General features: G+C 37.8%; 1 long non-coding RNA gene across 1 annotated transcript; it reads left to right on the top strand.

Moving 5' to 3' along the window:
* Positions 1–361: 361 nt before the first annotated feature.
* On the top strand, positions 362–14,184 carry LOC127968494 (uncharacterized). Its single transcript, XR_008155989.1, has 3 exons — positions 362–587; positions 13,339–13,484; positions 13,651–14,184. It is a non-coding gene; the product is annotated as an uncharacterized LOC127968494 (long non-coding RNA).
* The last annotated feature ends 719 nt before the right edge of the window (positions 14,185–14,903 follow it).

Raw genomic sequence — 14,903 nt, 5'->3', positions numbered from 1 at the left:
ACATTGATGGCTCAAGAAAGTGTAATTGTTCAAATAACATATTGTTTCATTTTAAAATATAAAAAAATTGTAAACCTAAAGTGTTTTTCAAGTGTAATATTTCTGTAAAGGCTAGGGACAGAAAAATGGACATTTCCGTAGAATGACCCTGTTATTGTTTTTGTTTATATTTTTCTCCCAATTTCTAGAGGACCACAAGATGCCATAATTCTGTATCCATAAGCCAGCTGTCCCAAGATCTTGCAAAACTTCCTGGCACTCAAGTTCGGTGCATTTGCATTTGACACGTGCCTCGTTTTAACCGTACGCACTGGGCTATGTAATGAGAGGCGGCTGTATGAACGGCTGATTGTCTCCCAAAGTTGATGTATTCTGCTGGGAGGGCAGGAGGTGAAGATCCCATTGCTGTTACACCTGAGGCAGCTGGTTAAACCCCTTCAGCTGTGGAAGTTACGACGCCTCCTCCTCTGACAGGAGCAAACTCCTGATTGAGCTGCACTTTTGTGTGCCATCATTATCGTTAAGTAAGCTGCTGTCTCCCTGCCTAATGAAGACTGAGATCATTCAAGCAGGACATTATGAATAAGGTAATCAAAACTGAAGCGACGCCCTCCATAGTGCGAACTACGGGGGAGCTAGGGGGAGCTCGGCTCCCCTTAATAAGACATGGGCTCCCCTGAAAACGAGAAATCTGAAATTTTGGGGGGTCTCAAAAAATACTGACAATGTGAATATTTTTAATTGCAATTTCAGTTTTGTAATGTGATTATGATGGCAAAAATATTATTCATTCATGCATGACGGCGATTAAAACCTAATTAACTTCAATAAAGATTAAAGACGTCACAGCATCAAGGTGTGGGGGTGCTGCGCTGCAAATTCCACATGTTAGTATGTCATAGGTTCGTAGAAAAAAATAAACGTTGGAGGCCATTTATCGTGCGCAAAGTCCTTCCATTACGCAGTTATAGCATCATAGCTAGGGCAAAAAGATAACAAGGTAGTTCAATTAATTTTGGTATTATTAAGAAATTGTGTAGTGATAACGCACGACTGATTCACCTGCTGCAAGCACTGGTAAACCTCAAGCCAAGCCCACTGTGAAAACGCATGAAGCTGAAGAAAAGTAATCTCTGGGATCCTAACCCCTCTTGCTTTCTTGCTTCGAGTCCTCTCTCGCGTTAAACTGGAACAGCCAGCAGTGGAGAGACTGGAAGAGCCAATATACATGGCTGTGTGTTAAGGATGAAGCTTGGGGTGCATCACTTTGTAACGCGTTGTGTCAGGAGGGGGAAAAATATGGATAGCTCACAAAGTAATTAGGCCAGACAAAACTCACGGAGGCGATTGACATTTAACAACGACTCGTTTTATTTCTCCAATCGAACTCGGGCAATTGTCTGTCCCATGTTCCACCGTCCACAGCGTAACCAAAACAAAACAAACAAGATTAAAACAAAATGATTTCCAAACAGAGATTACCCGCATACATGGGGGATTCGAGTCGCGCGTGTATACATTATCATACAGAGTGCATACCGTTTTACAGGGAGCGCGCAGCTCTTAAAGGGGCCAAATTTTTTTCCACTCGTTGCAACTTGTAAGGACGCAAAAAACCTTCTTCTGTCTGAAAAGGTACCTGGCACGCACTTGTCTGAGGAGTGGATTAATGATTAATGCTCAGAACCAGCTCAGAAAATTATATATAAATACAGGGACAGCATTGCACACAAGATGGCCATTGAAGTGGCATTGACTAAGCAAAAGGCGATTCTGGCAAATAAAGTAACTGAGGTGAATTCTAAATTAACGGAGGAGACCGCAACATCATTCAAGGCTGTCTTCCTGACCTATCAATTTGTGTCGATAAAGTATAATAGTGCATATTGTAGCTGTTATGTATCTTTGTAAGTCATTATATGTCCTTTTTTGAGGCACTCGTGTCGATAATGTATAATAGTGCATACACTTGTAGCTGTTGTAAGTCCTTATTTGAGGCATGCGCATGTGCACGACCCCCCCCCCCCCCCCCCCCCCCAAAAAAAAAGAAGTGGGCTCCCCCAAAGGACATGGTATAGTTCGAACACTGACGCCCTCTCTAAAATGATTTCACGAATGGGTCACATTTATTTATGGATATGAATATGGCAAATTAACAAGTGCGTGTGTTAATTTTGTCTCATAATTGTCCTTTTATTGCAAGTTGCCTCCGTTTACAGATCCTTAAACAGACTCCAAAGATGACTTAAAGTTGATTAGTACTTGTTAGAAAAGCTACATCCTCCTCTAGATTCCCTTATCCTGTCTCTTATTGTTTTCTAATTGTCGTTATGCATCCTAACCACAGATTATACATTCATTCACTCCTCAAAATAAAGCCGATGCTTTCAGATACTCAAAACACCTGCTGGCCACAATTCCTCAATTAGTGGCGATGAGTGTACAAGCCTAACTGAATAATACACAATCTAATGCCACATTCAAGTCAGAAATGGAAACAGTGACTGGAGTTGAAATACCATTAAATTCATGCATTTGTAAACATAGGAATTCAATATATTTGAGTGCCTAATCTTACCTCCACCCTTCTAACATTTATCCATTTAGAAGACTTAAAGATTGGCTTACAAAGTGACTAACAAATATGGAATACAATCAATTCAACTGAAAGAGACTATAGTAATATTGTGAGTAATGCAACATTTTAGACATTGATTAGAAGAGTGCAGCTAAATCATGAATCCATTAAAGGGACAGTTTCCCCCAGAATTACCCTATTGTTTACTCACCGTCAAATCATTCTAGGTGTACATGACTTTCTTCTTTCAGATGAATACACTTTTTTATATATATATATATATCTATAGAAAATTCTTGGCTCTTCTAAGTTTAAAAATGCTAGTGAATAGCTGTTGATATTCAATAGTTTATAGAGGTCTGATAAAGTGCATTCACGTCATATGCTGGAATGCCACTCTCTGGTGAACACGGGTATGACAAATAGCTGAAGCTTACGGTGGCCGAGAGAACTCAACACACTGCAATTTAAGAAAACACATGCAAATAGAAAAAACACCAGCAAATAAAAAAAAAAAAAAAAACATCTTCATCAGTTTGACAACACAAGTGTTGCAAATCCTCACAATACATGCATATAACGAAACACGCTGCAAATAATCACAACACATGCATATAACGAAAAACGCTGCAAATCCTCACAACACATGCATATAACGAAATGTGCTGCAAATCCTCACAACACATGCATATAACGAAATGCGCTGCAAATCCTCACAACACATGCATATAACGAAAAACGCTGCAAATCCTCACAACACATGCATATAACGAAATGCGCTGCAAATCATCACAACACATGCATATAACGAAATGCGCTGCAAATCATCACAACACATGCATATAACGAAAAACGCTGCAAATCCTCACAACACATGCATATAACGAAACACGCTGCAAATCATCACAACACATGCATATAACGAAATGTGCTGCAAATCCTCACAACACATGCATATAACGAAATGTGCTGCAAATCCTCACAACACATGCATATAACGAAATGTGCTGCAAATCCTCACAACACATGCATATAACGAAATGTGCTGCAAATCCTCACAACACATGCATATAACGAAACACGCTGCAAATCATCACAACACATGCATATAACGAAAAACGCTGCAAATCATCACAACACATGCATATAACGAAAAACGCTGCAAATCCTCACAACACATGCATATAACGAAATGTGCTGCAAATCCTCACAACACATGCATATAATGAAATGTGCTGCAAATCCTCACAACACATGCATATAACGAAACACGCTGCAAATCATCACAACACATGCATATAACGAAAAACGCTGCAGATCCTCACAACACATGCATATAACGAAATGTGCTGCAAATCATCACAACACATGCATATAACGAAACGCGCTGCAAATCCTCACAACACATGCATATAACGAAATGTGCTGCAAATCCTCACAACACATGCATATAACGAAACACGCTGCAAATCCTCACAACACATGCATATAACGAAATGTGCTGCAAATCCTCACAACACATGCATATAACGAAACACGCTGCAAATCCTCACAACACATGCATATAACGAAATGTGCTGCAAATCCTCACAACACATGCATATAACGAAACACGCTGCAAATCATCACAACACATGCATATAACGAAAAACGCTGCAAATCATCACAACACATGCATATAACGAAAAACGCTGCAGATCCTCACAACACATGCATATAACGAAACACGCTGCAAATCCTCACAACACATGCATATAACGAAACACGCTGCAAATCATCACAACACATGCATATAACGAAAAACGCTGCAGATCCTCACAACACATGCATATAACGAAATGTGCTGCAAATCCTCACAACACATGCATATAACGAAACACGCTGCAAAATCTCACAAACACATGCATGTAACAAAACCAAAATAAAATGTTGCAAGCATTATTTTTCATTTCAATATTCATGGTATTCTTGGAATTCCAATTTAGTTAACTTTAGTTATTTAGTTAAATTTAGTTATCAAGTTAACTTCTCCTGTGTTGTTGTTTGGTCGTAGTTCAAATAGGATGTAGTGGACGGTTGGTCGGTGAGGTATTTGTCCTGGCCCTCTCCCACTGTGATTGGATGGCTCAATATTAAGAGACAGTGGTGTGTTTTACCCAAGTAAACATTTTTAAACTCTGAGCAGTGAGAGAAAAAAGAACAGTGAAAGCAAATAGTTTATTCATTTATTTATTTTATTTTTTTACAGAAGGATGCAGGAAGTGCTGACTGAAGAGATGAGTTTTCTGCTGAATATTGAAAAATGTTCTCGATTTGGTGTTCTGGATAAGGTTGGGATGATCACTCCTCCAGTAAGGAACCGTGAATGAGAATTTTCTGGAAGGTGTTTTATGTCCCTTTCTGTGATGATGCTAAGAGGCGTCAAGTGGTGGCATATGGGGCTGTTGAGCCTGTGGCTGTTCTGTATGCAAGCATCAATGTCTTGAACTTGATGTGAGTCGCAGACAGTAGCCAGTATAGAGATAAACAAAGGACTGACATGGGCTCTCTTGCACTCACTGAACACTAATTCTGCTGCGTTCTGAATCAAACACACACACATACATGTATATTCATATAATACTGAATAAATGAGTCACAAACCTGTATATGCAAGCTGTATGTTCAGGCTTGCATATGTATATTTTCAATCACATACTCAACGTTTTAAAAATTCATTAAATAAATGAAATTAAGTTTAAATGGGGGTCACAGAGCTTTGCATTCAACAAATGGCTTTTCCCAGGTGTTGGTCGATAAAAGAACATGCTCATAAAAACATAATTTCAAAGCCATGCTTATGGTTTGGACCCTAGAGGTTTTTTGCTGTGTAGCTCTCTCAATGTCATCATAAAAGAAGCTCAAGCTCCCTGCTTGGTTTGAGTCCGAGTCAGAGGTCAAGTGTTTGAAGTGAAAAGCCATGTGAAAATCTCTATTGTATGTAGAAGGGCGAAGCGGACTGACAGTCTTTAACAGTTAGCAGAGTTGGTTCAAGGTTTTTCCTTGACATCTGAGAGCATAGAGAAGGATTTTTTTTTTTTTTTAAGAAAACTAAAAGAAGAATGGCACAACTCTTTCTCTGTCTTTAATACATGTTAGGTTTATCTTACAAGAGAAATACAATATTTGCTTGTTCTAGAAGTTCTAGAACATTAGTATGTTTGAATGAATTTTAGTTGAATTCAATCTTATTTTTATATATTTTACATGCATATAATTTTATATGAATGTATTATGTAATGAAAATCAATTTAAAAACCTTTAGGTAAAGGCAAAGTGTAAAAACGGTCATCATACAATGGTGCAAGTAACCTGTCTAACATTTTAAAATAAACTTAAGAAAATAACACATTTTGAAAACGTACTGTACATTGCAATTTGCATCGTAAATCATTGCCTTTTAAAATGTTTAGAAGAGAAATAAAACAGTCTAGTTGGACTATTTTGGCATATATATTATGGCGTGCAAAAACAGTCTGACCTCTGAAATTAAGGTGACTGACTCGAAGATATGCATTGATGTTTATAATATTCCTTTAGCGCAGTGAAGCTCGTGTCCCTGGAATTGACTTCTCAAAAACAGATTAGTGTGGGTTGACTGCATCAGAAAATTGCTGACCTTTCCCACCTTGTAGCAACTAACACAGTTCTGTCACTGTAACATCTGAAGTGGCCAATAAAGTTTAATCGTCCAAACATTCATTCTTCCATTAACAAAGTGCAGAGTCGCCTCTAATGGAGTGAGGGTCAGGATTCTCTGCTTGTGTCTCTATGCAAGATCTTTCTTCAACACAATGATACACACACACACACACACACACACACACGTTGTGTTTACATGTTTTATGGGGACATTCCATAGGCGTAATGCTTTTTATACTCTACAAAACAATTTTTAATCGCTATACATCTACACCTAAATCTATCCCTCATAGGAAACATTCTGCATTTTTAGATAAAAAAAAAAAAAAAAAAAAATATATATATATATATATATATATATATATATATATATATATATATATATATATATATATATATATATAAAATTTTTTTTTTTTAATGATTTTATAAGCTTGTTTCTTCAAGGGGACCTTAAAAATGTCCCCAAAAGATCAAAATTCACTGGTATCACTATCCTTGTGGTCATAATAACGTACAGTACCACGTACACAAACATAATCACACGAAACACTCTAAAACATACACTCACATAGAAAGACTTATAAAGCTGCCTTTAAAATCTAGATGAGCTATGTTTAAAGCTGTTGATTTAAGTTATTAACATTAGCAAGTTATTTTATAAAATGCCAGCAACAGCAATTTCAGTGTTGAGTGCAGAGTTATTACACTATTATTACATTAATTTATAATAGACACTTACAATAGACATTTATATGCCAAACATTATTGTTCTACAACTCCGAATAGCAGCAAGATGCACTGCAACAATAATACATTAGCATTAATACTAAGGTATTCTTTGACCATTTGACCTAAGCTTTTTTTTAGCAATCCTATAAGATTATTGCATGTCACACTGTGACATGGATCTAATAAACTTGGCTAGGACATGGTTGTAGGAGGATGACATATATCGCCTTGTATGCAACAAAAAGCATGAAAAATCACTCTTTAGCAGTTGTTGTTTTTATGTGTGCTAAGAAAAGTGGAAGTGGTGAAGGAGGAAGGGATAAGAGCTTGAGGTGAGCAGTTTTATGTTTTACTGCCATGTCATGTTGATGCCACATTTTTATTGGTTGGTCAGTTACGTGGATCGTACCAGCACACTGTGCGTTGATCATGCTGTATTGTAGGCTATCTTTGGTCGCGAGACCATGACAGTGGTTGTTTGTTTTTTTTACTTCTTCACCGTGTGAAGAAGCTTTGATTGTTTTACAGTGTGCAATATAACGTGTTCGTGTTTCGCCTGTAAAAAAAAACACAGTATTTTTCACACAATTCACTTATCTGTATACCGCCGTTTTCACTGTCATAAAAATGGGCTGATGACTTCCTTGTTCTATAAAGTCCCTCCTTCAGAAATACTTAACGAGTTCTGATTGGGCCAGCGGTTCCTGAGTTGTGATTCGACACCAGCTTAGAGAATGCTGCCCTCCTGGAAACGCCCCTGAAAAGTTTTTTTTTGAGAAGCAAGTGGGCAGGATTTGTTTTGAAAACCTGGCAATCCTGATCTGAACGCATGTGATGGAGATGTACTTCTAATCACAGAACGCCTTTACTGATGAGATGCGCGTGAAAATCGCATTCGATTTTTTTTAACAGCCCTACCATCTAGTTAACAAAGCTAAACAGCATTGCCCTTTGTGTAATAAGTTGCAGAAACTGTTAAACGCACCAACTTAAATAATAAAATACACTTACCTTTTGTGGTCCATAAACAACGCCTTCTCCAGACAAAGAGGGAACTGCTCCATCTTTCAGGAATAATCTTTGTGCGAATCCGGCATTAAACTGATTGAGATTGAGGAAGCTGTCCTCAGCAAAATGTGCTGCATATAGTTTTACATCTGGATTTTCGGGAACCGAGTTAAACATAAATTGTAACCATTAATCTCTAAGTACAGCGTCCCTGGGAAGGCCAAACAAAGATGATTGGACTCCGAGACGAAAATAACAGCGTTTTGACGACATGGCGACAAACACACTCTACAAACGCAACTCTTCATTCTTCTCCGTCGGAGCGCAACAAGACCACGCCCCCTTTTTTGTGTATTCATGTGGGCAGAGGTTAGTCAAAAAACTGTTCTAGTGACGTCATACTGCAGGAAGTAAAGGGATGTAGTCCAAACGAGTCGTTCGATGTAGGCAAATTCTGTTAAATAAAATATCTCGCTTGGCATTGAACTTTGAGCTTTAGAATTTTACAGATATTATTTATACTCTAACAACAACATGACACACTAACTAAAGTTTAAAACATGGGATCATGAAGAACGTGACCTTTAAGACTCATCCACTCATCCTTAAAACACCTCGTTTAAACACGCCCACACATGTCTACATCACTGTGTGTGAAGATTTGCATAACACCACCCTAATTTGTTCACGCAAAGAAACAAGGAGTAATGTTGATTCTCGCTGTAGTATTGTTGCTGCTGCTGTCATGTTGTGGAGATGCTATGTTTCATTGTGAAAGTGAAAATACTTTGTTTGGCCTTCCAAAAGAGGGCACAACTAGAAATCGGTGGTTAGTCAGATGTCCGGATTCCGCTTCCCATGCAACTGATACTCAACTGCCATTGGCTCATCTGCCTCTGAAGTGAAGGGCTTACTGATAGGTCAATTAGGATGACTAACTGTTACTTATAAGGAGTTGTACCTCAGTTCACATAATTGGTGCCTGACGAAGACCTGATGGTTGAAACATTGCAATGAATATTTCTTATGGAGCAGTTATATCAGTGTGCAGACAATACGTTTGTTCTAATATACAAAGTTGCCACTGAATATTAGGTGAATATTAGAAAATAAATAAACACTATTACTTGTATATACTATATATATATATATATATATATATATATATATATATATATATATATATATATATATATATAATATTTAATTACATTAATAAATTAAAAGAACATTTTCAAATAGGTACCCGAATTAAACTGAAATAAAATAAATGCTGTTGTATATATAAATAAAAAACAAAAAATGGTCAAAGGCACATAATTACTAAAGTTAATTCTACCACAATTCTACAATTCCATTCCACAACGCTTGACGTCACTCCATTCAAAGTAAATGAGAGGCGTTGACGTTGATGCTTCGTGTGAATGGGGCATAAGACCTTTCTGCCCTTTTACAAAAGCAGCAAGGCAATCAAGACCACGTGCTAGTGATTCTATGATAGTTTAGTGCTTTTCTCTACCAAACAACATTTTTCTCCATTCTCCTCTTATGCATTTCATCCCTTTTTGTCATATAATTACTGACCTGGCTCCCTGAAAATTCTCCCTCCCTGCACTCCTCTCCATTTCCCTTTCCTTTATTCAGTGCATAATCAGAGTGCCGTTAAACAATCCATCCTCTGGTCTGAAGGAGGTCTGGGTTGGCCACAGCCAGCCGAGGCTGTGATGGAAACAGTGATTATCTCAGTGGGACGCCCTCTTAGAGCGAGTCAGACCAGACCCTTGATGACCCGTGCAGCCCGTCTGTCTCTGTTTGTAGGGCAGCTGAAGTCAATCTCCATTCGAAGATGTGGAAATTACGGATGAAGGAAGACGTGCTTCAAATTTACTTGCATTTGCTGAGGTTGATGTGTCCCCTTTGCAGATTCTCCTTTCATCTTTGGCACACAACTTTTGGAGTCTGTTTGAGTGATGATGAGTGGCAGGTGGTGATGGACGGAGGAGAATAAACACTGGTTGAGATGCGGGGCAGTTCTTATGTTGTGTTTGGAGGTGAGAGAAAGTGGTTTGGATAAGTTTAGTGTTGACAGGCTGCCTTTAGGGCAGAGCTGTGATCAAAGACTAGACGGCAGGTCAGGAAGAAAAACAAAGCTCGGAGCGCTGAAGTCGAAGATGCAGTTAGGAGAATAGACAGACTGAGATGTTAAGAGGATGGGGTCACATTGAGGCCACGGAGATCAGGTGTGGTTTATTAAACAAGAATAACACACTTAATCATAAATATGATCATAATAGCATCTCAATTTTGCAGAATAATTGTCTGTATTTGCATAAATGGAGAATTGTGTTATTAGTTTAAATTATTTATATGACGACATGACTGTGAAACCCTAAAATAACTTAAAAAAAAACTCAAATAGTGCTGGGCAGTGATTAATCACAATTAAAATAAAATTTAAATTTTCATCCAAAATAAAAGTTTTTGTTTACATAATGTGTATACTGTGTACATTTATTATGTATATTTAGAAAATATTTACATTTATTTACGTGTGTGTGTACTGCGTATATGTATGTATGTGTCTAATCGTGTCTAATCGTTGCCCATCTGAAATATTACAATTATTGTAACAAGAGTTTATGGTTACTCTTTATTTTAAGGTGTCATTGTTACAGTGTAATTTTACATTTCCGTACTGTGTAATATTAATTAAATACATGTACTTACTGTATAGTTAGGGTTATGATTAGGGATTGGCTGAGTGTTACTTGCCTGTATTTATGCATAATTATTTGTTATTGTAATCGTTAGTACATGTCAAAAACTACTTAAAATTGTATTAATTAATCATTTTTGCTTTTATTCAAATCTTTTAAAGATCTTTAACCACTAAGCCACATCGTAAATGACTGATTCACTAAAGATAATTTAAACACAAGTTTTCTCAAGTTTATGTTTCTTTGGTCAAGATATATATACATATTATTCTTACTCTGTGTCGGACAGAATTGTCCTTTTTCAGTGTAAAGTGCCTTGCAGTGCAACCATCTGGTATGAAGACCTCGTCATTTTCAGACACAGCGGGTTGTTTGTTAAAGCTACACTTTGTCAGATGAATTATGATATAATATATTCAAAACACCTGTGGTGTTGCGGAATAACTAGATAATTGAGGGCAAATAACAAAACTACATCCGTCGTCGTTCCACACCTTATTACTATGAATTATTATTCATAGCATGTGATATTCAGTGGAGTTGAATGATTCGGGTCTGATAATGTATTTCCCTTATGGAATAATTATTTCTTGATCTTTTTTTGTTTGTTAAATTTAGAAAATATACCTGCCAGTCAGTTACAGTTATTTTACTGATTTGCAACTAGCACTCACGAAGATTAGCGATCAATGCACATCACTCAGAATGATTAATTAGTCATAAAGGAAAAGAAAAAGGTGGAAAGGCTGAATTGACTTAGCAAGACGGTCAGAGCCAGTTAGATGCATTATTGTGATTGGTTAAGGAAATTATTTAATTAGACTTAAAGGGATAGTTCACCCAAAAATGAATATTATGTTGCATGCATGTTCACGAGGGGAAGTGCAGCATAAGCTCCAGTGAGAATAGGCATTTTTTAATATAACTCTGGTTGTATTCGTCTGAAAGTAGAAAGTCATAAACAGCTAGGATGGCTTGAGGGTGAGCAAATCATGGGGTAATTTTTATTTTTGGGTGAACTATCCCTTTAAAAGGCTTGCAGGACGGTAATAGGTGTAGGTAAATTGCTGTAGGAAATCATTTTCAAACAGAAACAATTTCAAAGAAACAGCAAGTAACACATTAATCAAATTTAATTTTGAAGAAGATAGGCTAATATATATATATATATATATATATATATATATATATATATATATATATATAATCTTTATCTCTAGATCCTAATGGTAGTTCCAACATCTACCAGGAGGGACTTACCAACAAAACCTTAATTTAGAAAAAAATAACTAGTGCTAATGAATGTGTAGTTGCAGTTATTTTGATGCATCAGTCAGCTCAGACAGACACAAACAGAAGTGTTCAGACAGACTGTCAAGGTGGTTGTTCCTGAGGTCCGGAGGGAGCGCTGGTATACGGATATGACTGCAACTCACTGTGACGCCTCCCATACAATACGATACAATGAAAATCCTGCAATCAAACAATGACCATTGTTCATATTGATATGTAAATATAATATCCTTGTGTGCCTCTAACAAAAATGTCACATTCTCAGCTCAGTCCCGGCGATTGCACTGTGCACTCTTCTGTGATCACTGTGTGAATGCCATATTGTCTGAGCGTGTCTGTCTCTGTGCATCCTTGTCAACGGAGCTGGAACTAGCTGGGTCACGTAGACCAGGCTCAGCCCAAACCAGCTGTCAGCTGTGGGGTTTGGCTCCAGCTGCCGTGAGCCGTTCTGGGCCCGAGCTGCAGGGGTTTTTCTGCCGATAGCTCCTGGAAGCCGCAGTCGCTCTCGCAGATGCCTAACTAGGATCTCACCATGCATTGTCTTTCTCCCATTTGGGTGATGTCTGCGCTGCATGTTAATTGCGAACGTTTATTTTCATCTCAGAATAAAGTATAATTATGTTTCCCTCCCCCCTGTTTGCATTGCACTTGCTATTGTGGACAAGATGTTTGACTATTTGACAGTTTTAGAAATAATTGGCAAGTAATTTTAATGAAAAGTCTCGTCGTCACTGAACTGAATGTGACAGATGTTTCAAACTACTGATCAGCCCATGAGCTTCAAGGTTTTTTTTTTTTTTTTTTTTAATTTAGGCGAATCTCAAGAAAACATGTCTGGATTATATAGATATTCCCTAACATTTAAAAGGAAAAATATAAAATGTATATTTTGCATTAAGAAATTTAAGTTGGGGGGAACTTTGACCCTGTTCTTTAACCTGGTTTAAGGTCATTTTGAACTTGTTGATTTTTTTTATTTTTATTCAAGTAAAGTAAAATGTACTACAAGAAGCATTCTAAATAAAAAAATAAAAAAATAATTATGCATAAAAAGCAGTAGCTAATAAGTTTTAATGATGTAAGAAAATCATAAATATGTTTGATCCTGTAATAGCCACAATACATCTTCAATGATAACTGCATTAAATGATTAAAACCTAATTTCTTATTCCTATATTTTTTTATTTAATTATTAATCAAGGCATTTCTTTAATTCACAGTGATAATACTGTCTTTGAAACTTCTAACTCAGAATTAAATTATGGAAAAGCAGCCCACACAGTTCAGAGCTGCAACAAACGTATTATGCACTTTTTTTTCCAGTTTCAGACAGGTCTGCTGATATAAAGAAATACTGAACAGATACAGTCCTGAGACCCTGGCCCTGTTTTGTTTACACCTGTTCCTGGTTTTTAACCTCGCATGACAGGCATCCCGCCAGGAAATTAGCTAAAGATAAACACCTCAGCAAGCAGGTGAGCCATTTCTCTCTGGACTGCTTGATTAATGAAGCTTGCGCTGAGATGGAGCACAAAACCAACAGCTCAGAAAGAATAAAAAACACATAATAACAGGAAACGTCATTTAAGAGCAGGATTCATTCAGACATGGGGGTGAAATATAGTTCCTGTTTTTCAACAGATGCCTGCTGGGGGAAAAAAGTGTGGAAGGTGGAAAACAGTATAAGATTTTCAAGTCATTTCAGCAGCTATGAGATTTACATCCCCAGAAAGATCCAGGTATTTCTTCAACTATGACCACGTTTGGCCATGTAGAAAAACTCATAAAATGCTGCTTGCACTCTATCACCAGTATAAATTATGTGGACAAACATGGATCATGAGAGAATTTTTTATTTTACTTTTATTTTATTTTACTACATCTTTAATAGCACTCTGTAATTAAAATCACAGTGGAAATTACTTATACTAAATCAAATGGATGTCTTTTAATTAATTAGCTGTCACACCTCTTTAGTTGTGCTTTCTTCCTTATGTGCTCTGTGTGACCTAATTTTCCCTCATGTCTGATTATTGTCATTTTGGCTCAGGTGTGTGCCATTAATTACCCTCATCAGCCATCCTATTTAAGTTGTATCCAGTTCACTGTTTGTCCGGTCTGCTATGTCCATACTTTGTGCTAAGTGTGTTTTGGGATTACCCTCTTGTGGATTAATTAAAGACTATTTGCATTCATCCTCATCTTCTTTGTGCGTTTATCTCACCGTAGCATGACAGAAGACCAACACAAAAGTGATAATAAGTATGTGGTGCCTTTCCCCACATTTTCTTTTTGTTTTTGTTCTAATGGAGAATGCCGCAATATTCACCACTCTGGCTCGGATGCCAGACCAACGAGCCATGGCCAAAGACCGTGATAGTACTGAGGATCTCCCTGGAATTTAGAGCCCAACACATCTGTCCAGGTAAAAGAGCCAGCTACAGAACTCGCCAAGGGGGAAAGCATCATGGACAGTGAGAGCGTGGTGGAAGGCTCCTTCCACTGCACCATGGTTGAGGGTGAGCCGAGCTCAGTGGACTGTAATTATGATAGCAGACATGCCCCCTCTTCGCCTACGTCTAACTGTCTGTCTGCCCTGAACTTTCTGCCTCCCATGAACTGTCTGCCAATCCTGAAACGACCATGGAGGTTGTTTCCATAACGCTGGCACTTCTGGTGCTGGGAGTGGCTTTGTGGTGCGTTTGGGCAGCACACAACGTTCCTAAACACCCAGAACATTCTGTACTCCCTCCCAGCCTCCCTTTATGACCTTCTTTATAACAGTCCTCACCATCGCCCCTCTGCTCACCCTCAGTCCACCATCTGTGCGTTGGGATCACAGATGGTTTGCCCATCTCCATCGGCATCATGGCTGGAGGTTTCCTTGTCTCTGC

This window comes from Carassius gibelio, chromosome B11, assembly GCF_023724105.1.
Source record: "Carassius gibelio isolate Cgi1373 ecotype wild population from Czech Republic chromosome B11, carGib1.2-hapl.c, whole genome shotgun sequence".
NCBI lineage: Eukaryota > Metazoa > Chordata > Actinopteri > Cypriniformes > Cyprinidae > Carassius > Carassius gibelio.
Note: the sequence above shows the minus strand (reverse complement) of the source record. Positions and strands in the feature narration are given on the sequence as shown.